Below are 14,429 nucleotides of genomic sequence, written 5' to 3'. Positions count from 1 at the left end.
AATCGATCTGGGAGTCATCAGAGTACTGATAACACCGTGCTCCAATAAAGATTGGCAGTAGAGATGATGGGATGACCTCTGCTACACAGAAGAGGCAGTTTCCATGTTTCTGAGAGAGCTTAGATTTATGATGAAGAGCAGTGACTACATTGTTTTAAATAGGGGGAAATGACTTATTATAAAGTGTAAAATGCCTTACCTTCGGACAAAACGCAAAATCATTCTCCCAGACAGAAATAACGCCGGATGAAGGTCCAGAGATGTACATGGCACAATAGGATGGTGCCCTTATTGAAAATAATTTCTTAGAATAAATAGTAAAAGTTTTACTGGGAAACTTACTCTTATTCAATGCTTTAACCATGTGCATTCTAGATTAGTAGGAGACATCACTGAAAATTTTGGCTGTCATTCCGTTGCACTGAACCACATGTGTTTTATACTTGCAGAGCATCTGTTAGTATAGTCCCTATCCTTTCAGATGGCATTAGAAAGAAGAGAGAATTACATCTGCTAACAAAAACAATCCACTTGGTTAACATTGGTGGTTTTCCAGAAGGCATCCAGTCTGCATTTGATGTCAGTCTCTGCTCATCATCAACCCGCTTGGTACTTGTGAAATTACTCCTTTACTTACAGTTCATGCTTCTTGAGTATAGGATGCTCCTAAACAATGACATCAGCGAGGAGAAAAATCCTTGACATATAGAATTTCCACCTCCTAAGAAAATGTCATTGGAATAAACTTCTTTCTGCTAATTTCTCATAAAAAAACTGGAATATAATAACATAGGGGTGGGCAGAAGATTAAACCAGCTCATTTTGTGCTCCTCCTGGACTCTTTGATGCCCCCCTTCTGAAAAAAAGTACTCTCCAAATGCCAGTTTTGCTCCTGAATGTCTTAGAGAGAGATCACTGAAATAAGTCAGGGATCACTGTTTCTTGTCCTCCCACCAGGAAATGAATGGATGTCTAGGCCTCATCCAACCAAATAAAATCATTTTTTGAGTTGAATTGAAGCAAATTTAATGCAATAGACTTCGCAACATTAACCCTACTGGTTCAATTAATTCACTTTTCAACATTCCCAATGATCAATTCAACATGGAAGCGCCCATGGGTGACTGCACTACGAAACCTAATCAAAAAGATGATACACTTGCGCTGAATCAATTCATTTCAAAAAGAAGTGAGAATGCCATGGTCCGGAAGACTGGTTTTTAATGGATTTAGCGCTGCTCCCCCCAGCAAAACCACATCGAATTTGGCCCCATTCAACTGGCATAAAGCCTGAAGGAATGGCGTCGATGCCCCTCCCCTAATCGCTCCTTAGAAATGCCCCTACAAATTGAAGTCAATGCTTCTGTGTCTGCAATTTGAATCGATGCTTCTGTCTGCGGACGAGGGGCCGCTGTCATCAAAGCCGTCATGGTGACGTTTTGCAGGGCATCGAAAAGTGTCTCCCCCCTCCCTTTTTTTAAAGAGCAGGCACAGGATAATTTTTTATAACTATGGGCATTGGATCAGAAATATGCCCTGTCCAGGAAAGAGAATGGAATTGTCATGCATTTTTTTCGCTTTTAAAAAACATTGTTGCTTTCCCTTGCTCAAAAAAAATGTTTAAAAATGAAATTGATGTAAGTAGTTTTTGCAACATTGTAGCTCCCCCATCCTCAACTGACCCCTTTTCCTCCTGCTTAATTTGCCATTGCCTCAATGAGGCTAGAAGAGAGTGACCCAGGGAATCAATTGGGAAATAGGGAAATGCGCGCATTAATAAATTAATAATAATCCAGGAGCAAGAAGAAAATAAACACAATCAAGCACACAGAACTGTCACCCCCAAAAATCAACCATAAATTGTCTCCTCCATCATTTCCATCTCCCCCCACCCCCAGCCTATGCACCCGTCCCCCCCCTTTGCACTGTCACCCTAGCACCACCCTTGGGCTCTTTCCTCCTCTCTCTCCCCTCTTGATGAGGGGAGGGAATGCTCTAAACCATGGAATCATTGGGATAAAGGGGAAAGCAGCACAGGCATGCTGACTGTACATCGCAATAACAGTAAAATAATAATAATAATAATAACATAATAATAATAATCCAGGAGCAAGAGGAAAAAGAAAAAAGCACAAGAAGCAAACAACACAACCCCAAAAATCATGCGCATAAATTGTCAAAAAGAGGGTGGAAGTCCCAGGGGAGGAGGAGGGCTGGGTGGTCTCTGCTGGCGATACTCTCCGAGGCTTCCTGCGGGCCTTACAAGGGGCTTTTCGGAACCCAGAACCCCCTGCAAGGCATGGAGGCCCCGGGAAGGAGGCCACACTCCTCTCACAAAGCCCCCTACCTCCCACCGCCTCCAGGGCCAGAGCTCTCTTCCCAAAGCAGCACCCTCCCCCGAGACCCCTGCCCAGCTCCCTGGAGGGCACCCCCTCCTCCTCCTCCTCCCCTCCCCTCTCCCCGAACGCCATTGCCTTGCCCAGACTTTGCATGGCAAGTGGGGTGCGCCAGGGCCCCCCTTTACCATCGTCGCGATACCGCTTATGCCTCCTTTGCTCCCTTCTTCCAGGGTCTTTCCCCTCCCCCTCCCCTCCGATGAGGGGAGAATCCTTGCCTTGCCACCCCTGACCTAAATCCCTCTCTCAATTTGCCTCGATCGTGAGAGGCCAGTTCATCCCAGGACCCGGGTTTAAAAAGAAACGGTATTTGCGCGATTTCAAAAAACCGGCTAGGGCCATTTACACGGACAGGTGTGCAAGCCTCCGGATTTGTTGTGAGATCGGGGTGAGTATGAACTTTTTCCGAGTCTGAATGGGCCCTGGTGAAAGCGTGAACAAGGGCAATTTAAACCAGATTGATTGAAACTGGTTTATTATGTAGGAGAATGAGGTCTAGGTTTTTCTTTTCCTCTTTTCCCACTTTTTTGAGGGAGTGGGTACTGAAGACAAAAACTAGCTGGGTATCACTAACGAGGGCATAGTGAAGTGGTGCAGGCTGCATGTGCCATTTTGGGGGGGGGGTCTAAGGGCTCCCCAGGACTCTTTTAAAAATAAAAATAAAAAATTTTCCAAATACTCTCTAGGGGCAGAGGTCAATTTTCCACGTGTTGTGTGTGTGGTGTGTGTGTGTTTGGTGGTGTGTGTTGGTGTGTTGAAATGGGCAGCCATTTGGCCCAGGAAGAACTTTTAAAACCAGGATGTTTGGGAGGAAATGTTTCAGTTTTCCAGGGTGTGTGGTGGGATTGTGGGCCCTCCAAGGTCTCCGGGGGACAATGCTGTTCCTACCCCTGATAGTAGCCATCCTGCACTATACTATGAACATTGAAAGCTGAGGAGTAAGGCTGCAACACTTTAAGTCTGAGCTCTTCACACTATGATTTAAAACTGGTTTGCAATAGATCAAACCGGTATATGTGCCCATTCAACTCGAGCCGATTTGTGCCAGACTGAGTATCGGGTTGAATTGGGAGTAATCGACCAGTCCTCCTGAACTGGTCTTTGAAACGGAAAAATTAGAGTTCTTTAAAAAAGAACGGTTGGTAACAAAACATGTGAACAAATATAAAGGGTTTCCATCTCCATTCTATCAAATTCTGAGGGGACAATGGCAGAGGGTAGCAGAGGGCTGTACCAATCCAACCACAGGCTTGGCAAACCACCATTTGCCTCTTCAGCACTGCCATGGGGCTGTCAGAGGGGGCATGGCAAGGGTGTTTTTTTTTTAACTTTTGACAGTTTCTGTGAACTGTTCATTTCTGTGGGTTCAAGGAGGGAATCAGGGGTGCCATGGAGGATTTCCCTGGCATGTGTGGATCCTTGGTGTCATGGGGGATCTTCCCTGAATGGTGGAGCCGTAGGTGTATAGGGGAAGTCAGCCTTGGAATGTATGGCCTATGGGTGTTATCGGATCAGCCCGGAATGCATGGATCCATGGGTGTCATAGGGGATTTTCCCTAGTGCAGGCTGGCATTGGGGTTGAGAGTCATGGGGGGAGGGGGCAAAAATAAAAGGAGCTAGCAGAGGGAGAGAAAGTAGTGTGTAGTGTGGTTGTGTGTGTGTGTGTGTACAGCAAATACATACATGATGGAGTCCAAGGGGCGAAAGCTAGCAACTACTTTATTACCAACTCCAGAGCTTCCAGAGCAGTCGGCCAGAGAAGAGAAGAAGAGAGGCTGCTTGGCACCATTTTTGAAGACTGTGCTGGACCGGTGCTCATTGCTGAAGGGAGGAGCTCTGTGAGTCACATCTGTGAGTCACAAGGGGGCGAGTAGCAGACAGCTTTATATACCAATTCCAGGCCTTTCAGAGCAGTCGGCCAGAGAAGGAGAAATTATACTCACCTCAGTGAAGGCCTGCTCTAACAATAGCAACCCGATTAATTCTAATAAATAGTTATTATATCACTCCAATGAAGGAACCGCTGTGAAGAAAAAGAACCCAGATTAATTCTAATAATAATAAAATATTATACTCACCTCCATGAAGGACTGCTCTGAAGAAATAGGCAAACAGATTAATCTAATAATAATAATATTAATATACTCACCCCATGAAGGACCTGCTCGAGAAAAGCAACCAATAATTATTAGAATAATAAAGATTATACCCTCCAAGGAGGACCTGCTCTGAAGAAAATGAGCAACCAGATTAAGTCAAGAAAGATGACGAATGTATTATACGCACCTCCATGGAAGGCCCTGGGTTGGAAGGAAATGTAGCAACCAAATTTAATTACGAAATACTAACATTAAGGGACACGGGACCGCTCACTGCAGGACCTCCTAGGAAGCAAAGAGCGAGCAGAGCACTTCGAAGTAAGAAGAAAATGAAGGCGACGTACCGCCTAAGGAAGGGACCTGCGGGAAAGAAAGAAACAGCTATCAGATAATTCTAATAATAATAATAATGAGTCAGATACTCACCTCCAGCTGAAGGACCTGCTCTAAGATATCAGATTAATTCTAATAATAATAATATTAATTATACTCACCTCCAATGAAGGACCTGTTCTGAAGAAAGAGCAACCATATTAATTCAAATAATAATGATATTAATTATTCTCACCTCCAATGAAGGACCTGCTCTGAAGAAACAGCAACCAGATTAATTGTAAGAATAATAATAATATTAATTATACTCACCTCCAATGAAGAACCTGCTCTGAAGAAATAGCAACCACTTTCATAATAATAATAACAATAACCTCATATGAAGAACCTGTTGTTAAGAAAAAGCAACTACTTCCATACTAATAATACTTAATAATTACATATTAGACACCTTGGCCACTACTATTCTGCATTGCCCCTTAGCTGTTTAATCTTTACATGAAACCACTGAGGAAGGTCATCCAAGGGCTGGGGATTTTGTGCCATCAATATGCTGATGACACACAACTCTCTCTCTCCTTTCCATCTGACTCCAAGGAACCTCTTTCTTCACTAGACCGGGTGACCTTTGGATTCAGGCAGCCTTGTGAAATTTAAATATGGCGCTTAACTTAAATTTCATTGAAACTGTGTTTTGAACATGTTCTAAGTGTTTTAGCCACTTTGATCATGTTTTTAATAACGACGATGCTTCATTCCCTTTTAAATTATGTAAATTAATGTTCTAATTGGGTCTTTTGAAAACTCCTGGATCGCATTTTGGGAGAAAGGCAGGATATAAGTGCAATAATAAATAAATAAGAATGGAATAACCTCTTTTCCCTTCCAGGGGCTAGAGATGTATTTCTGCCATAGGAGCCTCTTCCACACAGCTTCATGATCTGAGAATACTAAGGACTTCTGGATTTCACATAGCCACTGTTACGGCTCTGCTGTATATACTTTCAGTGTGCTAGAAGTTGAATCTATCTATTGACCACAGATAATAAAAGATACATATTTAAACAAACATATGGTGCTGCTCATACAACTGGAAGCTGCACCTTGCACTACTTTTCCATTGATGAGAAGGTAAATGCTTTTCAGTACAGAATGCAGCTTGCCTTTCCAGCAACAGACAGGATTATGACTAGGGAAACTTCGGGGGGGGGGGGGGTGGAATTAAGCTGTGAGAAGATCCTTTACAGTATTTGCATACAGACTTTCATAGCACCCCAAGTTAAATCCTCTATTTCCTCAAAAACTGATGTTTGAGTTTTACGCAGAGGGCCCTTTGTATCAGCTGGAGTTTGGTTCTCAGGTCCAAGATCTGTGGATGCTCAAGTCCTGTTATGTGCAGTGGGGTAATAGTAATAATAATAATAATAATAATAATAATAATAATTTGTTTTATTTATATACCGCTATTCCAAAGATCATAGCGGTGAACAGCAAGTAAGCTAATTAGCAAGTAAGCTAATTTGCCCCCAACAGTCTGGGTACTGATTTTAGCGACCTCGGAAAGATGCAAGCCTGAGTCGAGCTTGGGCCCTTTTGCTGGTCTTGAACTCGCAACCTTATGGTTTTGAGTGAATGGCTGCAGTACAGGCATTTAACCACTGCGCCACCAGGACTCCACAATTGTCTCCCTTGTATAAAAAAGAAAAATCCAGGTTTGCTTTTTGGATTTTGTTTTAAAAAATTTTTTCAAGCAGAGTGGTTAAAAGCATGGATACAAAATCTGTGGATATGAAATGTCCACTGTATTAGACTATCCATTTTCTGCTTTTTCCTCTAGTGTCACTCTTGATGAATTCCAGCAAACAAACATTTGTTTGTTGCAGATAGAAATCTTATGTACTGAAGCTGACAAAGGTTTATTCCACAACAAATCTTGAAAGCAAAATGGCATTCTGTTGTTGTTTATTAAATAATAAATGTTTCCTTGATTAATAGACATTCTGCTGTCAGTGCTGACCTCTGAAAGAAAGGGGCCTGTAACCAGTTTCCCAAAACAGATGGAGATGATGCACTGTGAATTGACATGCTATTGACCGAATTCAGAACAGCCCAGATAGCAAAGGCCATGTAAAACTGTAATGCCATTTTCTGAAAGGAGGCGACATTATTGATGTCCTTGGTGTGAATAGATGGTTCGTTGTTGTGTGCCTTTAAGTCATTTCTGACTTATGGCAACCCTAAGAAAAATCTGTCACAGGGGGTTCATGGCAAGATTTGATCAGAGAGGGCTTGTCTTTGCCTTCCACTGAGGCTGAGTGGGTTTCCATGGCTGGGTGAGAAGTGTCAAAGTCCAATGCTCAAACTACTACACGATGCTGGCTTAAAATCCCCACCAACACACACACACACACACTATTACATCTGGAAGCACATCATGTAGGAATCATACAAGCCTTACTGCATTGTAAGCAAAGAGATAAAATTAATGAAAGCATTTAATATTTTCAAAATGAATTTGGAAACCACAACAACAACAACGCTGTGAGTATCCCATATTGCTAGCCATCGCCAGTCCTATGGTCCAGCCTAATATGTTTGCATTATGTCTGGGATATTGCTCCTATCGGGTTGTCTATACCCTAATCTCCTTTCTCTAAGTTTCTCTGGATCAGGCTGTTCCTTTTTGTTTCTTAAGAGCTAACCCTGGGCAGTGACCAGGAGGTTATGATCAATGACTTAAAAGGTTTGATAGAATTTCACTCCTTATTCTCCAGCAGATGAACATGTATAGTTGCAGCTTGTCTTTTCCATTTAATAGAGAACTCACAGAGCATTCCTCAGAACTCACACTCCACACCTTCGTCTTCTTCCAGATTCTAATTCTGCCTGACTCTCATATGTCACCATGGATTTTCAGTAACACATTTCACTTTCACCTTCCCTATGGAAGTATATGCCAACATTTTATATCGGTCACTTAATCTCCACATACTCATGATCATATTTACAATCTACCATTACAATACACTGTAAGATGCATCTGCTGCACTATATAGAAATAATCCATTTGCACACCGCTTTAACTGCCATGGCTCAGTGCTGTGGGGGAATTCTGGGGCGGTATCTGTCTGTGCACCAGAGAAGGCTAAAATCTCACAAAACCGACACTACCAGAATTCCATAGCATTGAGCCATGGCAGTTAAAGTGGTGTCACTGGATTATTCTGTAGTGTGGATGGGAGTCATAGAAACACAAATGATCTTTTAATCAATACGTAACACAACACAACCAACAAAAATGTACAAGCATCTATCTAGGGAAAAAAATCCTCATCACAAGCAAAATGAGTGCCCAAGGCTTTCCTGACATAACATCTTCCTAAGACAGTCAGCCCTCTGCATCCATGGTTTCTATCTATGGATTCAACCTCCCAGCTTGAAAACAAATGAATAGATGGTGATAGATAGAATAATAGATAGATAGAATAATTGCCAAAAAGAAAACCTTGATTTGCTACTTATATAAAGGCACCATGTAATTTAATGGAATTGAGCATCCACAGATTTGGTATTCATAGGGAGTCCTGGAACCAAACACCAGTTTGAAACCAAGGCCCTCTGTATCATGAATATTAATACGTCTGGTATTAAAAATGTAAAATGAATTGTGTTTAGGACTAACGTTCTGGAGACTAGGCTTGAAATCTCTGCTCAGCAATGTAAAACCCGGTGCGGGTGCCCTGGTAAATCACATCCGCTCATACTCAGAGTAGGAAGCAAAAGCCAACCCTCTCGAACAAGTCATGGCAAGAAAATTCCATGGCAGGCGCCTTAGAGTCACCAAACAGAAATGCACTTTAAGAACGTAAACAACAATACTAACAGTGCCAAATGGAAATAACTTGCTGTATTAATAATTCAGCTTTCTAAATTCGTGATTGTACTGATATATACTTAAGTGTGTTCCGTATCAAGGTTTTGGTGGATTTAATTTGCAATTGCTAAATTTTATCAGGTTGTTGTTATTATTGTATTATATTATATAGTAGTATGGATCTTGTCTGAAGGCAGTGCTTCCTGGTGGCTGAGCATTAGTTTCCCTGCAATACCCTGCACACATTAAAGTGTGAATTTGAGGTCTAGGAGAATACTTTTTGTTCTAGGATTTTGATTAACTAGAATACATCTGAGATGGAAGCAAAAATAAAGTTCAAAGTCCTTAATTTTACCCCAACAATGTAAGATCTTCTGTGTCTGTCACAAGAAAGCCTGCTTATTAGGAAAGCCATGGGCTGTCACAGTTTTAAAAGGAGTCTAACCGAATTGTTGTCCCCACTGCAGATGGTAGAGTTCTGGCATTTATACAAGGCAAGTCACAGATAACAGGCAAAATTCAACATATACATCCTCCCACGATGGAGAAACACCAGTAGGAAAAGCTGTACCTTCTGAATCAGTATCATAGATTTACAAAAACAAAGAACTTTCCCCCAGCTTCTGTCCACTGTTATGCTGTAATGCAACACACAAACCATACATTCTGGGTTAACCTTTATATAAGCTTCTGTTTCTTGGCGATAATCATACAAGTTGGCCCCATAGATTCAATGTCATGGTTTCGAAAATATCCCGTCCTGCCTTCACCCCCAAAAAACAAAAAGCAAATCTTGACTTTGCCATTTTCTATAAGGACACCATTTTACTAGCCATTGCATTTTATGGGACTTGAGCATCCATGGGTTATGGTCCATATCTTGGGGGATCTTGAAACCAACCCCGCTGATTCCAAGGGACCCACAGTATTTGTGTCTGAAATACAGTATTTGTCTGAAAAATGGCAAGCACAGTGAATTTCCAAAATATCCCAGGAATCTACAGGAAGCAGCCATGGTAGTTAAAGCAAAATCCTAGTCCTAAGAACCGTATGTAGTGTGAAAGGTCCCCTGTTCTCTTCACCCTAAAAAGAGAAAGAAGGGGGAAAAGGTTTATTACGACAGCCATTGGGGCAGCAGGAGGATCATCGGGAACGGTACTGCTAAACCTTCCATCCTCACATATTGGGTTTATCAAAACTGAATAATAGTGGTTTATTCAAAACTGGTGCAAAGGCATTCGCTGCGCAACACCGAGCGCAAATGCAACCAAAGGGTGCATCCAGTTTCACATCACTTAACTGCCATTGCTGAATGCTATGGGATTCTGGGAAGTTAGTTTGTGTGGCACCGGACTCTGTGACAGAGAAGGCTAAAGTCTCACAAAACTACACGCAGCACACACACACACCCCTGGAAATATTTAAAAATTGATGAAAATGTGAAACTTCTCGTTCATGGCAAGGCTCCTGAAATAGTAACATGCACAAAAGCAGTTTTTCAGTACATTTCCTCTCCACTTGAGAAACTTACTGATTGCAAAAATAAATATAAATCAACAACAACAATAAAATATTCTAGACGCTGAGCAGCCTAGATACTTTAGAATATATTTCAGTGCCTCATAAATATTCCAGTGTAAATACCCTAGACTGGTAACATGTTGCTACTATTACTAATAATAAATATGTATATATTCCTAGACATTCTAATAATAATAATAATAACAACAACAACATTCTAGACTGCTAAACAGCCTAGATTTTTAAAAAATTGGAGTTTATACTGCATAGATATTCCTCGGCTGCTAATAATAATAATATAGTAATAATAATATTAAATATTCCTAGACTGTGTTGTCAGTCCTTTATATGTTGTGTGTGGGTTTGTGTTGTGTGACTGCGCGCTTCTATATATATTACCCTAAATAACACAACAACAACGACAAGCACAACAAATAAATATTCCTCCAGGCGCTGGGCAGCTTGATTTTTCCTAAAGCTCTCACCTCTATACCTGGCCACTCCAGATACTCCTTCTCCCTGACTGCTACTCAATAATAATAATAATAATAAATATTTCGGCCAGCGCCGGGCAATCCTTCCCTCTCTCTATTAATGTCCTTTGTGTAATATTGATATATATAAAGATGATTACCCTCGAAATACATATAAATAATAATAAACAATATAATAATAAACTAGTCCTCGGCTGCCTGGCATCTGCTCTCTCCTCTCTCTCTCTCTTTATATATTTAGTTAAGATTCGTGTTTGTTTGATGTTCATGATATATATATATATATACTTACCCTATAATAAATAATATAATAACAATAAGAATAAATATTCCTAGGGCTGTTGGGCAGTTCGGTGCATCTTCTATCTATCCTTGTATGTTGGTGTTGTATATTATATATTATATATAAATATTACAATAATAATATAAATATAATTAATAATATTCCGAGGCGTGGGCAGTCTGTCTGTCTGTCTATTCTATCTATCTATCCTGGAGTATGTATGTATGTATATAGATAGATATATATTAGATACCCTAAAAATAAGAATAATAAGAATCAGCAGATAATATCAATAGTCCTAGGCGAGCTGGCAGTCTGGCTGTCTAGCTATCTATTTATCTATCCTTGTGTGTGTGGTGTGTGGTGTTGGTGTATATATATATAATATATATGTACCCTAAAAGAAATAATAATACTATAATAATCATAATAATCTTCCTCGGCTCTGGGCAGTCTCGCTATCTACTGTCTCGCTATCCTATCTATCTCTCTCCTCTATCTATGCTCTCTATCCTTGTGGTGTGTCCGGTGTCCTAATCATCCACTCCTAATCATCTCCTCAGACGCCCTCTTCCTCGGCTTGCTGCTGGCCTCTGTCATGTCTCTCTATCTCTATTCTCTATCCTGTGTGTGTGGGTGTGGGGCTCTCCTCCTCTTTCTCGCGCTATATCGCTTCCCCCCAATCCTCCCTCCATCACTCCTCGCCTCATCCCTCTTTCCTCGGCTGCTAGGTCCGTCTCTTCTTCTCCTCTCTCGCGCTCTCTCTCTCGCTCTCTCCACCTGTCCTCTTCAGTGTGTTGTGTGTCTACCCCCCCTCCCCTCCTCCTACCTCCGCCTCCCAGTCCCCACGCGTCTACCCTGTTGCTCAGGGTCCCTCTCCTTGGCCTAGCCTACCCTGCCTCTCCGTTAACAAAGGCAGCCTCGCGCGCCAGGCTCCTGTGCCAGGAGAAGGAAGAGGGGCGCCCCCCTCCCTGAGCATCCCGCAGCGCGCAGGCCCTTTGATAATGACCCTGACTACATCTCCCAGAAGCCGCTGCCTGTCGCCAATAGCCGGGGCGCCTGGGGGCTGGAAGTCCAGATTCCCTCAAAAGACAGGGCTCAGTTCGGGGACCAGTGCCGAAGACGGGATGGGACCAAATGGCGGTAGCGAGGGTTTCCAAGCCGGTTGCCATAGCGACCGCCCCGGAGATAACAATGCAGCAGGAAGATGGACGCCGTGTGCCAATGGCGCGGGCAGGGCCTAGTGGGAGCCACATGTCGGACCTGGGGCTCGAGGGATCGGGAGGAGGGGCCGAGAACACTTGGGGGGCGGTGCTGGGAAGGCGGGAGGGAGCTGGCGGCCGCTTTAAGCCAGGGGGATCATGAGGGGTCCAGCACACTGCAAGAAAATGATCCGTTGGAGACCGCTTTCACTGGCTTTGGCTCGTGCTGGGGGATCTGGGAAGTGTAGTTCCCTATCAGAGAGCTCCAGGGGCCACGATAGACTAGACAGTTCCCGATGATTCCCCTGGCACCTGATCCAGGTCAGTTGAAGCGGTCGCAAACTGGGTTTGTTTCTGCAGTGTGTTTTGTGTGTTTGTTTTTTTTCACATAAATAAACACAAACTTCCACAAACAAGAAATACATCGTTAAAATGTCAATACACAATCAATAGTACATAAAACCCTAACCCACAACCTCCCACTACAATACAAAACAGAAATACAGTCAATACACACATGAATAAAAGACATTCTGGAGGGTTTCACACGTCTTTGATTCATTAAGAAACTATTCTATTCATATGGCACTAATTTTAATCAAATGCGTTTCTCCGCATCTAGAAAAAAACGCATGACACCTTTTTTTGATGTTTTTTTCCGTGTATGCTCAATTAAATTAATTAATATTCCAATATTATCTTTAATTTTTTTCTACCTGGAGAAAGCCGTTTTGGTCCTGAAGGTATCCAATTAGATAATATATATATTTAATCTTTCACCAAAATTGCTGCTAGAAGGTGTAATCGGGAATTTAATAAAGCTATTGGTCTAGAAATTTTTTTGCGGTCTAATGTGGTCCCCGTATATCCTGTGGTGATAAGATTCTATACATGGACTCCAGTTTGGGTAGTTTGGCCACTAATCGTTTGAGTCATATTTTTCCACTAAGGAAGAAGTCTGTGAAGCTTCACAATGTTTTAATGAATCCATTTCGGGAAGCCATCTGTCCCTGAGATTTACCCAGTTTTGCTTCTCCTAAAAATAGCCGGCTCCAGTTCTCTGCTGAGACCAGGTTTATTACAGTTGCCGCTGGCTTCTGCACTTTGTCCGGCCTAAAGGAATTTTTCAATATTTTTTTGGTATACTTTCTTAAAATATTCAAGTAGTATTTAGGAAAGGCTTTTATGAATTCCGCTTTATATAGTTATGATCCGGTCCTCCTCTTTTATTTTCAGCCTATTCTTTTAGCTCTTCTCGTTTTTTCAGAGAGTAGCTAGTAGCGTTTCCCTATTTATTTGCTCTCATAATAAAATTCACTTTTGTTTAGGTCCTTATTTCCTCATTATTCACCTCTGAGACGAAGGCATCGAGGAAGCAGACGTCAAGGAAAGCTCATGCTGCCACTGCTTTCTTTCAATTAATAAGAATGATAATAATAAAATAATAAGCATAGAATTCAAAAGACAGATTGGGAGCAACGAGAATGCAGCTCCAGGAAGTGCTGCAAAGAGGCAGCAGTGGAGGACGACCAGGTTCAGGCCCTTACCTTGGTGTAAAAAAAGAGCCCCACTGGGGCAATCACACTCTCAGCCTGAAGAGATGGCAAGAGGAAACCCTCTCATGAACAAACCTCCCATGGAACCCCTTGGGCAAGTCGACACTCTCTCAGCCCTCAGAGGAGGCAAGGGATCCCCCTCTGAACAATCCTCCCCAGGAAACCTTTGGGCAAGTCACACGCTCTCAGCCCTCAAGGAGGGCAAGGGTGAATACCCGAACAATCCTCACCAGGAAACCCGTTGGGTAAGTCACACTATCATCAGCCTCAGAGGATGGCAAGGGGAACCCCTCGAATAATCCATCCCCAGGGGAAACCCTTTGGCAAGTCACCTCTCTCAGCTTCAGAGGATGGCAAAATCAAATCCTCTTCTGACTAGGGTTGCCATAAAGTCCCCTGGAGATGACTTGAAGCGCAGACGAGAGATGTGAAGGCCGCACGAAAAGAACAGGAAAAAGACTATTATGTGTATGATATTGTTGTTGGTGGTATGTGAGTGTGTGTGTGTATAGAGAAAAATTAAGATGTAATGTGTGTATATTATATGGATGTATGTGTGTCTGTATGTATGTGGAGTTGTGTGTGTGGTTGTGAGAAGAGAGGAGAGAGAGAGAGGCAGGGATGGAGGAGGGTTGAGTGAGGGAGGGAAGGATAGAGAGCGCTTTCTGGCC

The 14,429-nt window shown here is 42.4% G+C and overlaps 1 protein-coding gene across 1 annotated transcript in view; it reads left to right on the top strand.

The window, feature by feature from the left end:
* The window catches only part of TMPRSS3 (transmembrane serine protease 3), a 49,181-nt gene that overhangs the window by 14,883 nt on the left and 19,869 nt on the right, over positions 1-14,429 (top strand).

The sequence above is a fragment of the Sceloporus undulatus genome, chromosome 3 (assembly GCF_019175285.1).
Source record: "Sceloporus undulatus isolate JIND9_A2432 ecotype Alabama chromosome 3, SceUnd_v1.1, whole genome shotgun sequence".
NCBI lineage: Eukaryota > Metazoa > Chordata > Lepidosauria > Squamata > Phrynosomatidae > Sceloporus > Sceloporus undulatus.
The sequence above is the reverse complement of the archived record's forward strand: the minus strand, read 5'-3'. Positions and strand labels throughout refer to the sequence as shown.